A 13,293-nucleotide genomic window follows, 5' to 3' on the forward strand; every position below is an offset into this window, starting at 1 on the left:
TTATATATGCTTTATGGTCATATATCCTGTGATCAGTGATGTGGATTGCTTTGACACACGACCAGGGTCAGGGTTTGAATGGGAAGTCCCAGAATGAAGTTAATGCTGGAGTGTGGAGACCAGGCCTCTCTCTCTCTCTCTCTCTCTCTCTCTCTCTCTCTCTCTCTCTTGATGCTGGAGTGTGGAGACCAGGTCTCTCTCTCTCTCTCTCTCCCTCTCTCTCTCTCTCTCTCTCTCTCTCTCTCTCTCTCTCTCTCTCTCTCTGCATATGTATCTATACAAACAAGAAAGAGATGGTAGGTGTATAACATGGATCACATACACTTGACACATATACATCTATGTAAATATGTGATTCATGCACATTCACATATTGTACAGAGCATGCATGCTGTGTATGGCACCTCTGAGGCACATTTCACTCTTGACACTGTAACAGAGCACACACTGCATGGCTTCAACAGTTCTAGTGTTGAAGCCAACACAGCCCACTTCTGCGGAGGAGCCCTCTCTTTCTGGCTTGTAGGCAGCTTCTATCTCTCTGAGTGCTGACATAACCTGTTCTTTGTAGGGAAGCAAGGAAGAAGGGGGAAGAAGAGGGAGGACAGTGAGAGGAGAGGATGAGGAGGTGAGAGCAGGCGCTCTTGCATCTTTCCTTATAAGAACACTGATGCTATCAGGTCAGGACCTACCTTCATTGGCTTATCTAAGCTTAGTCTTCTCCTATAGGCCTGATCTCCACTATAGCAACATCGGGAGTTATGACTCAAGCTCAGATTTCAAGGAGACTGTTTCTGTCCTAACATCCCATTCTTGGCCCCCAAAGTTTATGTCCCCTTACCTACAAAATGAATTCTTAAAGCCAAACAAAAGAAATTCAAGGTCAGCCTGGGCTATATGAGACTGTGTCTTAAAAGGAGAAGAAAAGGAAAAGAAAACAGATTCTATCCCAACAGCTCCAAGAGGCTTAACTCATTCCTGAATCCACCCTAATGTGTGAAGTCCAAAGTCTCATCTAAATATTATCTAAACTGGGGGCCTAAGAGATGGCCTAACAGGTAAAAAGTGCTTGCCATGGAAGCCCGAGGACACAACTTCAGTCCCCAGAACCCACATTAAAAAGGCAGAGGCAGGAGCACCGATAATCCCAGCACTCCCTCAGAAAGGGGAGGAAGAGGCAGGACCAGCAGCTGGACACTCCCGGGCCGGCAGCAGAAGCAGCAAGAGAGAACCTGCGGCAAAGCAAGGACTCACTCCCGAGAGCTGCTCTGACCGCCACACACCCGCAGTGGCGCATGCCCGCCCCACGAGATGGAGAATAAATAGTATCAAATGGTAGGCGTGCCCCAAGGGTGCTCATTCCGAGGACCACACAATTCAGCACACAGAGCCCCGCCCCCCAGAGCTGTTAGGCAACAAGAGGGAAGGACAAGCATCAAAATGGGAAAGAGGGTTGTCTCTTGTCTCTGCAAACCATGCGACCTCATATGTAAACCTCTAAATTCCACTGAGAACCATTAGAACTAATAAGCAAATGCAGTAAAGCTACAGGATGCAAAGTCAGTGTAAGATTGTAAATCAGTTGTGTCATATACATAATGAACCATCTTCAAAGGAAATAAAGACAGCACTCTAATTTATAAAAGAGTCAAAAATTATTTAGGATTGAATTTAAGTAAGGGGATGAGAGACCTCTACACTGAGAACTATGAAACACGACAAAATAAATTGAAGAACAACACAAATAAATGGAAAGATATCCTCCGTTCATAGATCATAAGAGTTTAGTTATTAAAATATCCGTATTACCCAAATGGTCTATAGACTCGTGTGATCACACTACCCAAACGGCATGGACTTAGTGCCACCACTGTAAAATCCCCAGTCATTTAGGGTGAACAACCCTAATTTTTTGTGGAAACAAGACCTTGAAAACGTAAGTGACCATGAGCAAAATGGACAAAGTTGGAAGCGTCACACTAGCTGATTCAAAATGGACAAAATTGTAAGCGTCACATTAGCTGATTCAAAATGGACAAAGTTGGAAGCGTCACACTAGCTGATTCAAAATGTGTTCCTTAACCACAGAAATCAAAACGTCATGGTACTGGCATAAAAACACACACTGAGTGATGTGACAGCACGGCGAGTGCAGAGATGTGCATACGTTGGTGCTCCATGTGATCTCACCAGAGATGGCACGTGTGCATGGCTGGAGGCACAGGCCCTCCGTGTACAGTGTGGGAAACTGGAGCACCTCTTGCAGAAGAGTGAGGTTGGGGTCTTTTGAAAATTATTATTTTTATTTTACATATATGAGTGTTTTGCTTACATGTATGTAAGTGTACCACATGCATGCAATGCCCACAGAGGCCAGAGAGTGTGTCAGATCTCATGGAACTGGAATTTCAGACAGTTGTTAGCTGCCATGCGGGTCCTGTGGAAGACCAGTAAGTGTTCTTAACTGCTGGCCCATCTCTCCAGCCCCCAAATTAGAGACTGATGTCACACCATATACAACAATCAACTCAAAATACACACAACGTTTGAAAATAGGTCCTGAAACTATATAACTACTGGAAGAAACAGGGACAAAACCTTGAAGCTGGTCAGGGGTGCTTTTGGAATATGACCCCAGAAACACAGACAGTAAAAGCAAAAATAGACAAACGAGATCACACCAACCTGAAAAGCTTCTACACAACAAAGCAACCATTCAATAAGGTAGAGAGACAACCTGCCAGGCGTGGTGGCACACGCCTTTAATCCCAGCCCTCGGGAGGCAGAGGCAGGTGGATCTTGTGAGTTCAAGGCCAGATTGGTCTACGTAGTGAGTTCCAGGATGGCTGGGGCTACAGGAGGCCCTGTCTCAAAAAGACCAAAAAAAAAAGAGAAAAAAAAGGTGGCAAGACAACCGAGGGGACATGGGGCAGTGTTTCAAACCATCTGCAGGAATAAGGGTCAGCACCCAAAATGTGTAAGGAGCCCATTCAATTTTATAATGAGAAAACAACTGTGTGGTGGCAGTGGTGGTGGTGGTGGTGGTGGTGGTGTGTGTGTGTGTGTGTGTGTGTGTGTGTGTGGTGTATGGTGTATGGTGTGTGGTGTGTGTGTGTGTGTGGTATGTGCAATGTGTGTGTGCGGTGTGTGTGCTGTGTGTGGTATGTGCGATGTGTGTGTGCAGTGTGTGTGTGGTATGTGTGATGTGAGCGGTGTGTGTGTGTGGTGTGTGTAGTGTGTGGTGTATGTGGTGTGTGGTGTATGTGGTATGTGTGTGTGTGTGTGTGTGTGTGTATATGCTGTGTGGTGTGTGTAGGTGTGTGAAGCATGTGGTGTGTGTAGGCCTAGGTAGATTTTCAAAAGAAAATATGGAAATAAACCAATGGATGTTTGGAAGGCTGTCCAACATCCCTAGTTATCAGAGAAATGTAAATCAAAGCCATAAGATATCTCATGCTTGTAATAATGGCCATTACCAAAGAGAGAAAAGAAAAATGTTGGCAAGGTGCGAGAGAAGGGAACCCGGGTACCCTTTGCAGAGGTGTGAGTACAGCCAACACAGAACACATTATGAAGGTCTTCACATTTAAAGATAGATCTGCTGCTTGATCCTGGAATCAGACTTCTGTGCATCTAGCCAAAGGGAGAGAAGCGAGCTGTCAGAGGTCCTGGACACCTGTCCACCGCAGTGCCACACACAACAGCCAAGGTAACAATCAAAGGACAGATGGATGAGGAAATGAGAGTGCGCACACTGGAATATTATTCGTCCATAAAAGCAAGGGAATCCCATTATCTGTGATGTGGATGAGCCTGGAAGACGCCGTGCTAAATGAGAAGGGCAGGAACAGAAAGACATGCACATGGTCTGACTTGACAGTGAGGAATTCATAGAACTTCAGAGTAGAGGGGGGCCCGGGGACTTGGGGCTAGGAGCATGGGCTCCACTGTGGCTCTCCGCAAGGAGCACACTACCCCTCGGGCACTGGGAGCACTCTTCCCACCCTTCAGAAACCAGAGACATTGGAGGAAGCACCTCTGCCCTGGGCCTGTGGTGGGAGTCTCTGAGATGTCTCCAGGTCATTCTTCCCTTTCCTTGAGAACAGTTGTCCTGTCCTGTAGAAGCCGAGAGCCCCGTCACCTGCCTTCTCCCCGCCCTCCCTATCCTCTGGGTTTTCTCCTGTGATCCCACTTCTAGTTCTGGTTTCTGCTGGTTAGTCTAGGCTGTGCCATCTTCTCTCCACCATCTACAAGACAAGCATAAATATTGACTCTACCATAGTGTATGTTCCTTTAAGAAAGGTTTGCTTACTGTATCTGTACACATCACTTGCCAGTTGTTACCTGGTCTCACTTGAGCTTAATCACCTCCTGGAAGGTTCTACTGCAATAGTCACAGTGTAGACTAGGCTGAAACACACGAACAGTAGGGGAGAGCATAATTCAGCGCACACGGTGAAATGTGTATGGGTAACATACGTGTAACATGTACAACATAACATGCATGTATGTGCATATGTATCTGCACATAAACATTTATCTCTGTGGTGCATGTACATATGGAACAATGCTGAGTGTTTAAATATGGAAAAACCAGGCACATTTTCCACTAGTGATGTTACTGAGAGTCTATTTCTGTCAGACATTAAGCGTCGACACCCATTCCACTGTTACAGGGCTAAAAACTTGAAATGCTACAGTTCAATTATGTTACACTGTATATAGATAGTATTTTGATTTGGGCTTGAATTAAAACTTTCAACAGGCCAAATAAACTAAATAGTGCAGCAGAGAGCTCTTCACCCATATTGGGTATTCAGTGAGGGCTTCAAAATTAGGAGCAATAGCAGAGAACTGCGAAAGGAACGGGGGCACTTGTCACCTGAGTTCAGAATAGTTTTTAGCACTTAAAAATGTCTGAACTGAAAATCCACTAAATGCCGTAAACTATAAGAGGTGAGAACAGGAAGCTTCTGCTAGTGGAAACCATGCTTGATAGCAACATCTACTCCGGTAAAATCCAGTAGTAACTGACTTTCTGGAGAGGGGTTGGAATGGCCAAACTGCCGACAACCCCGACCATCGCTTGTTTCTTCGGTCACCAGAGAGTCATTTGTTTCCATGGTAGTCTAGAAATAAAGCAACAGAAACTTATCTAAGATAAGAGGAGTTTGTGTGCCGCGAAGTAAAGGCAAGCCAGTATTGTCATGATCAGTGGCTGAGGAATTTCAGCTCTTGGATGGCGAAAACACAGGACACAGGACGTCCTTCACTTACGAGGGGAACCACCTTAGACCTGACAACAAGGTCTTCATTTTACCAAGCATGGGAAAATCCTTCTTTCCAGGGTAATGTAAATGTGGGATTTTGAGGGGTAATTTGAATACACCATGAGGTACCTTTTATTGTTGTTGTTATTGTTTGTGTGATATGTGTGATGTGTGTATGAGGACATTTGCAGGCCATGATGTGCATGTGACGGTCAAAGAACAGCTTTTGAGGGGGTGGTCTCACCTTCCACTCTGAGCTCCAGGGATCGAATTTAGTAGGACAAGCACTTTTATCTGCTGAGCCATCTCACCAGCCCTCCCTAAGGTAACTTTAAATTTTTCAGCTGATTCTTTTTAAAGGCTTTCTAAAGCACTGGTAATCCCATGACATAGGGGTATACAGTGAGGAGTTCCTTGGGTTTACCCTAGCAACTGATTGGCAAATCTAGATCTGTTTATAATGTTTTATAAAATTCCACAATCAAACTATTCCTGACACTTTTCACTAATATGCTTCTTCCAGACATAAACTAGATACGAGCTTTAACTATGTAATTTCAGTTTTGTAATGTGATCTGTATTCCATTTTACATTCAACAAAACCGTTTTTACAGTGATACCTTCCTTCTTACCACTTGGTTTAATTCAGCAAATGATTCTTCCTTAAAATCTCAGTGACTTGTCTTAGGACATTAAGCTCCTTCAGAGTTAGAAAGATCCTTGTGCAAAATACTGTTTCCTGAAATAACACAGTGCCTCCTTTTGGATTTTTGAAACAGATTCACTTGACACTTTCTCACATAGTTCAGGAAGGTGCATTTGTGTGTTGTAAATAAGCAACTTGATAGGATCAGAAACCTTTGAATACTCAGAAAAGTGAAGTGTACGCAGTATTTAATCTGTGAAAATGAATAAAGAAAGAACAGCAATTCCTTAATGATGGAAACCATGGGCTTCCTTCAACCTAGGGACGAGGGCGGCATCTCACCATCTCACCATGCTCACCTTCCTTCTTCCGGCTCGCCTTCCTTTTTCCTTCCTCCTTCCCCTCCTTCCTTCCTCCAATCTTTTCTTCACTGTTCAAATACATATTTAATAATCAAATTATCCTTCTGTTGGACTAAGTCTACACAATGCGAAATTAGGCTTTTCGCTTGTTATAAAGTCTTAGAATCATTTAAAATATTTTATATTTTGACTTGATATTGAATAACTTGGGTAAGATTTAATAAAATACTAAAAGTAGTCTTATTTTTCCTTTGTATATTTTAGACAGGGTCTCAGTATGTATCCGTGCCTAGTCTTGAACTCACGACATAGACCACTCTGACCTCAGTCCTGGGCAGTCCTCCTGCCTCTGCTTCCTGAGTGTTGGAATCCAAGTGTATGCCATACACCTGGCTGTTACTTTATTTTTATAAAATTGACTTCTTGATGTTGGGAATTAGAGGCCACAGCTTATTATCAGTCTTAGGAGACTAGAGTTGTTAGGTTCAAAGTGTTCAAAAACAAAAGGGTGAACTTGGATTTGTGTCATTGTTGGGAAGGTGGAGTATTTATGTACATTTAAATGTACATAGGTGGCTGGGGATGTGGCTCAGTGATGAGACACTGCTTAGCATTTATTAGTCCAGAGGTTTCGGTCTCCAGTACCACAAAAGAAACAGTTGAATGCAGTAGACTGACTCATTTCAAAGCAGCTCAGTTAAGTATCCCATCTGTGCCTCATGAACATCTCTATGGAGAAGCTACTTTTCTTCTCTTCTCTTTAAACATAGAATTACAGGTTTCACACAATTTGTTAACCATTTGGTTTTCTGTCAAATATGCATTTGGTTCTGTTTCTCTTATCACATTCACATTAACTCTGTTGACATATGTATATTTAAATTTTCTTTTATATTTAATACTATTGGTCTAAAAGGCATTATACCAAAAAAGAAAAAAAAAATCCTGAAGTCAGTAAATTGAGAGCAAATAGTACTATATTTTCCAAAAGAAGTAAGTAAAAAAATTGGAATATACCATATTTTTGCATATATTTTTGTGTGGCATATATGCATGTGCGTATGCATTTTTGCATGTGTTTGGGCACACGTGCAGGTGCTCCTACACCTGTGCGTACATGCACAGGTAGGTCCGAAGTTGACATGGGGTGTTTTCCTTTGATCATCCTGGACTTTATCAGTCACAAGGTCTCTTGAGGAACCCAGAGCTTGCCAGCCTTGGCTAGTCAAGCCAGCCAGGTTGCTCAGGATGCCCTGTCTCTGCCAGGACCACAGGCAGCCACTAGGGTTGGAGGCCAAATGTTCTAACTTGGATTCTGGGGATTTGAACTCCTGTCCTCACACTTACAAGGAAACTACTTTGTTCACTGAACTATCTCTCCAGTCCCATATCATAGTGCTTAAGAAGCAAAAATCAGTCATAAAATAAGACACATCATTCAAGTTACCCATATTTGTTCAATCTACTTGTAAACTGTACTCAGTTAAATTACTTGATTTTAGCTGTTTTATTTAAGTGGTGAAAATTTTAACGTCAGGTAAATACTTTGTATTTATAAATTCTTCATTGTGCTGAGCTCAGTATTCAGAATTCAGTCAGTATCAGTGTAATCTATTTGGATTGTCAAGAGTTGGACAATAAAAAACTCAGCACTCTAAAAAGCATTCTTTGGCTTGTCAAAACATTCGCATATGTTCGCATTCACTGAGGCCGAAATCATCTCTGGCCTTTATCTGAATGGGGTGCACTCCCACGCGCATTTCGACAACTGGCTTTTATGGGACTGTCTCATGTTTCCTCTGGCTTGCAAAATGCCGTAAGAGACTGAAGAGGGCTCCTGTCGGCAGCTTCTTGCCTGGTTTGCCTGATTACAGTGACTTACAGCAGGCCAGCGGTCCCTTCTCCATTTTCCCATGCATTTCGGTTCTCAGTGGGATTGTATAAACTACAACACATAAAAGCATCTACCACTCCAAAGAATTAATTTAGGGAACCTAAGCATATTGCACAGAACATAAAGTTGACCTTTCCCGTCCACGGCTTTGGGAATGGAGTGGGATGTGGAACACATCACGAATTTAATGTGCCACATCGCTGTCTGCAGAAACTTGGGTGGGACCGAGACTGCTTGCCCACGGCGCCCGGTGATTGAATCTGCTGTCACCAGCATCCTGATAATAACGAACATTCAGCTTAACGACCGTGATTATGATTATCGTAATTGACGTGCCAGTGCAGTGTGGGATCATCACCGGCGAGCTGCACGGTGCAGAGCAAGCCTAGGCCGTGGACACTTGTCTTCCATGCATTGATTGAGATGAAATACTCCTTTCCACTCAAACAGACCGGATTCAGATAATTTTCAGAATTTTCTCTATGTGCTGGGTGATGATTAAACACTGGCTGAAAAACTGCCCCTCACAGCTGTTTGTTTTGTGTTGCTTCATTTCATTAGGAAAGGTAAACAATAAAATAATTAGGTGTGTAATCGAGGGGAAGCATTTTGCTTCTGAGGATGGCTTTAAGTGATCAAATATATGGAGTTTCTCTCTCTCTCTGTCTCTGTCTCTCTCCTCTCTGTCTCTCTCTCTCTCTCATCTCTGTAAAGCAGGAGACATAAATTGAAGGTTGATTATTCTTTAGTCCTCCTACTCTGAGTAAGCTTCAGGAAAGCGTGATTTGATGTAAATTTTTACTGTGAAGCCAGACATTTGCATACACATATGTACAGCACTCTGCTCTGCATTTAAAACTGAGCAGAGCCGAATGTTGCACTGTATGGAGATGCTGTTCAAGCCTCAGCGAGTTAAATGTACCAGGCAGCCAGGTTTACATTGTGCTTTTCCTGCTTTCAAATCACTGTTTTCTTATGGATCCATTTGTTGCACTGCTTATTAATTTCCAATTACAGTTTTAAAAACAACTTCAACAGCGTTTCTGATTGGACTTTTCAGTTGTGAATAAAAATATGTGCAGTGATATATACAAGATTTTCAAAATATTAGTTCCCACTGGGTGTGGTGGCGCACGCCTTCAATCCCAGCACTTGGGAGGCAGAGGCAGGGGATCTCTGTGAGATGGAGGCCAGCCTGGTCTACATGGTGAATTCCAGGCCCCCTGAAGCTACAGGGAGACCCTTTTTTTTTTTTGTCTCAAAAAGAAAACAACAATAACGAAAAAGATTAGATCCCGTCTTACTAGTCTATGGTCATTAGCATAAAGTCTCAGTTTGCGTCTGACTCCATCTTTGGTTTGAGTGATGAACAAACATAATGGAACACAATTTCGTAAGGAAGCATAGTCAGCCATTTTTTAAAGCACTGTATGTGTAACCACAACATAGTACCAAATCAAGGGGTGTCTCCATCTGATTATTAGTAGCCATAAAGCCCTGGGGAGGCTCCTGAGGCTTGTAGAACTTACGTCACCCCAGGCGGAGCGCATGTTCAGCTGTGCATCTGTGGAGTTGTAGAGGACAGAATCTGAGGTTTTATAGCTTGCCCATAAAATTCCCCATCTGGGGTTTTGTCCAGTGTGATTGGACTTTATGGGAAATTCCCTTTGATGTTTCAAAGTCTTTATAACTTCAGCTTGTCTCATCTTCTTTGTAGCTAGGACAACAGGAGCTAAATTCATCATCAGAAACATCATGGAATGGATTGTCTCTGCCTATAATTGAACTCAGTTTGGAAGTTTACAAATTCAGAGGTCCCGGTTTTCTTTTTCATAGTGTTGGATAGAAGGGAAAAACGTCCTTCTCAGTGTTAATGCCCCTGTGCCTGCTGCTGTCCTCAGATGTGTGGTCACTGCTTTAATTTCTTTCTGTGAGATTCTGATTTTTATTTGACAAAAGGGTAACTTTACTAGATTCACAGGGCCCTAAATCAATATGAAGATTCTTAAAAAAAAAATAAAAATAAACACAGAATTACTACATGATCAATTGCTATACCACTCTTGAGTACATGCCTGAAGTAAGCTAAGTCAGCACACCACAGAAATTCTTGCACATCCATGTTTACCATTCACAGCAGCAAAGCCATAGAGTGAGCCCAGACGCCCATCATCAGATGGGTGAATAAAGAGAATCACACACACACACACAGACTGGTATTTTATTGATACATGGACAAACACAGGCATACACACACTGGTACTTTATTGGTATACATACATACACACTCACACAATGGTATTTTATTGAGATACACAGAAAATTATGTCTTATTGAGCCTTAAAGAAGAATGAGTTTATGCCATTTGTTAGAAAACGGATGGACTATAGATCATCACGTTAAACAAAAGTCAGACTCAATAAGCGCCCCCATAGTCTCCGACAATTTGGACACTTGGTTCCCAGCTCTTGGCTCTGTCTAGGGAGCATCTTGGAACCTTCAGGAGGTGTGGCCATCCTGGAGGATGCACATCACTGGGAGTGGGCTATGGCAGGTTTTAAGCCTTGCTGGAATTCCAGTTTCACTCCACTTCCTGTGCCTGCTTGAAGATGTGATCTCTTGGCTTTCTGCTCTGGCCGTATCCCACCACCATGTGCCCCAGTCATTATGGACACCTCCTCCTCTGGAACCGCAAGCCAAACAAACTCTTTCCCCTGTACGTTGCCTTGGTCATGGTATTTCACCAAAGCAATAGCAAAGTAACTGACACCCTTGGAAGAACAAACATCCCATTTTCTCACAAGTGCAAACCTAGGCCTAAATGACCAGAAGGACAACTAAGAAGTAGACTGGCTTAGAAGCAGGCCGACCTTGAGTCTAAGAACTGTGGAAGTCTTTCATGCCTCGCATGAACAGAAGGCTTAGTATGTACAGTGCTAAGTCAAGAACGTCTCTGGCTTTCTGCAGGTTGGTGTGAAAAGTCAAAGGGATATTTGTGTAGACCTCTAGGCAGACCCTGGCAAACTATTTAGCAGAAACATTTGGATACTCAGAAGTGAACATTCTTCCACAGCTGTCTTTGTTCAGATGTATTGCTGAAAGACGCATTTCTGAATCAAAAGGTATCGTTTTTATTTTCACTAGGCTGTAGTACTATTACTTAAACACTAATCCAAATGCTGTGTGTGTCTATTTTGCAGATAAGATTAACAGGTACAGTCAGGTGACACAGATAGATTGACTTCTGTAATGTGGGTGAGTCTCATCGAACCAGTTGAAGGCCTTAAGAGAAAAACATATTTTCCAGGAAAGAAACTGTGCCTCAAAGTTTCAGCACACACCCCTGCCTGTGTGTGTAACCTCTCTGCATCTGCTCTGCCTATTTTAAACACATCAGTGTTTGAAATTGCATTAGCTGACTATTTAAATTCTCTTCTTTCCCTCCAATTTTCCCTAAAATTCCGGTGTAATTTACTATACATGATAGTAAAAAACCAAAATGGTACGTTCCATATACTATATGAATCTAATATCTTTATTACAGGTCCACTTTTCTCCTGGCCTCATCTTGCTTTCTGTCCATAGGTGAAGGCTGAGAATCACACACATCATCTGCAGACCTCACAGTCAGTTATCTCAAGCTCTTTAGGCATTTTGTGTTACTGGACTTCCCTCTTTCTCTCCATGCTAACTGTCCTATTAATATTAGCATCTCTGGCATGGTCTCCAATTCTCATTTTCCCTGGGAACCATGACCACAAGCAGTTTAACAGAATCTGCTGTTAGAATCACCTTGTACACAATGTGATTGTGATAGTAACTCAGTACAATTTCAGAGAAGGTAGAGAAATGTGAAGAAAATGAAAAGGCTCTGACACTCCACTGGCTCTGTTCCTGCAATCCCACTGCTGGTTAAGTTCTCACCTGCATGCTGCTTCATAGGCACGGAAAGCAAGTTTGTTCCCAACCCATTCGTGCAGACTCTGTTTTGTTCGGTTCCCAGTTTTGGACATTGCTAGAGGTTCCAGATGTTTTTTCTTTGTCTGGAAAGACTGACGGTTTGTTTTATTAGTATCTATCTTGTACATTATCATTTGAGTTTCTTTTGGATATACAGTGGTGCCTTTCAGTATGTAGATTTAGACTTTTCTACAACTTCTGGAAAGATGAGATCTGTACTTTTAAATGATCATTTGTGTACAGTATGGACAATTAATTTCAGAGAAGCCAAAATAAAAGGAAGAAGTCAATTTGGAAGCAGCAGTTCAGGTACGACTTCATGATAACTTGTTCTAGAACAGTGGTAAGTGAACTTGGAGAGAGGGGGTTAGTTGAGAAACATTAAGAGCAGGAACAACTGTTATGTTAGAAATTGAAAACGGATTGGAAGTGATGGGGTTTAAGAAAGGGAAATTTGCTAATTCCTCACACTTTTCTGTGTGGAGCTACTGGGCTGGTGGTGGAACTGCTGACCAGGACTTAGAAGAGAAGGAGCACATTCAGAGGAGAGCTTGTGTTCAGTCTTGCTTGCCTGAGTTTGAGGTGACTTAGATGCATCCTATTTAGGGCTATCAGAGAGATTGCTGAATACAGAAGTCCATTGCTTAGAACAACAGCCTTACCAGAGTAGCAAGATGGAATATATTTCATAAAAAAAATAGCCTAGATCTGTAGTTTTTCAAGAGTTCTCCACACTGCTTCCCATAGAGGTTGAACCAGTTTGCAGCCCCACCGGCAGTGGATGAGTGTTCCCTTTTCCCCACATCCTCTCCAACATTTGGTATCATTTGTTCTCTTGATCTTAGCCAGTCTGACTGGGGGAAGATGAAACCTTAAAGTGGTTTTAATTTGCATTTCCCTAATTATTAGTGATGTTGAACATCTTTTAAGATGTTTCATAGCCATCTTTACTTCTTCTTTTGAGAGCTCTCTGTTCAGCTCCTTAGCCCATCTTTTAATCGGGTTGCTTCTTGTCTTGGTTCTCTGCTTTTTGAGTTCGTTATATATTCTGAATGTTAAACCTCTGTTGGATGTGCCACTGGTGAAAATTTTCTCCCATTCTGTGGGTTTTCTGTTTGCTTCCTTGGTTGTCTCCTTTGATGTACAGAGGCTTTTTAGTTT

General features: G+C 42.5%; 1 protein-coding gene across 1 annotated transcript in view; it reads left to right on the forward strand.

Annotated features, from left to right (window-relative positions):
- The window catches only part of Spata17 (spermatogenesis associated 17), a 66,678-nt gene that overhangs the window by 17,551 nt on the left and 35,834 nt on the right, over positions 1-13,293 (forward strand). The gene's annotated exons all lie outside the window — the stretch shown is intronic.

This window comes from Nannospalax galili, unplaced genomic scaffold (genome assembly GCF_000622305.1).
Source record: "Nannospalax galili isolate Female #2095 unplaced genomic scaffold, S.galili_v1.0 scaffold2232, whole genome shotgun sequence".
NCBI classification, from domain to species: domain Eukaryota; kingdom Metazoa; phylum Chordata; class Mammalia; order Rodentia; family Spalacidae; genus Nannospalax; species Nannospalax galili.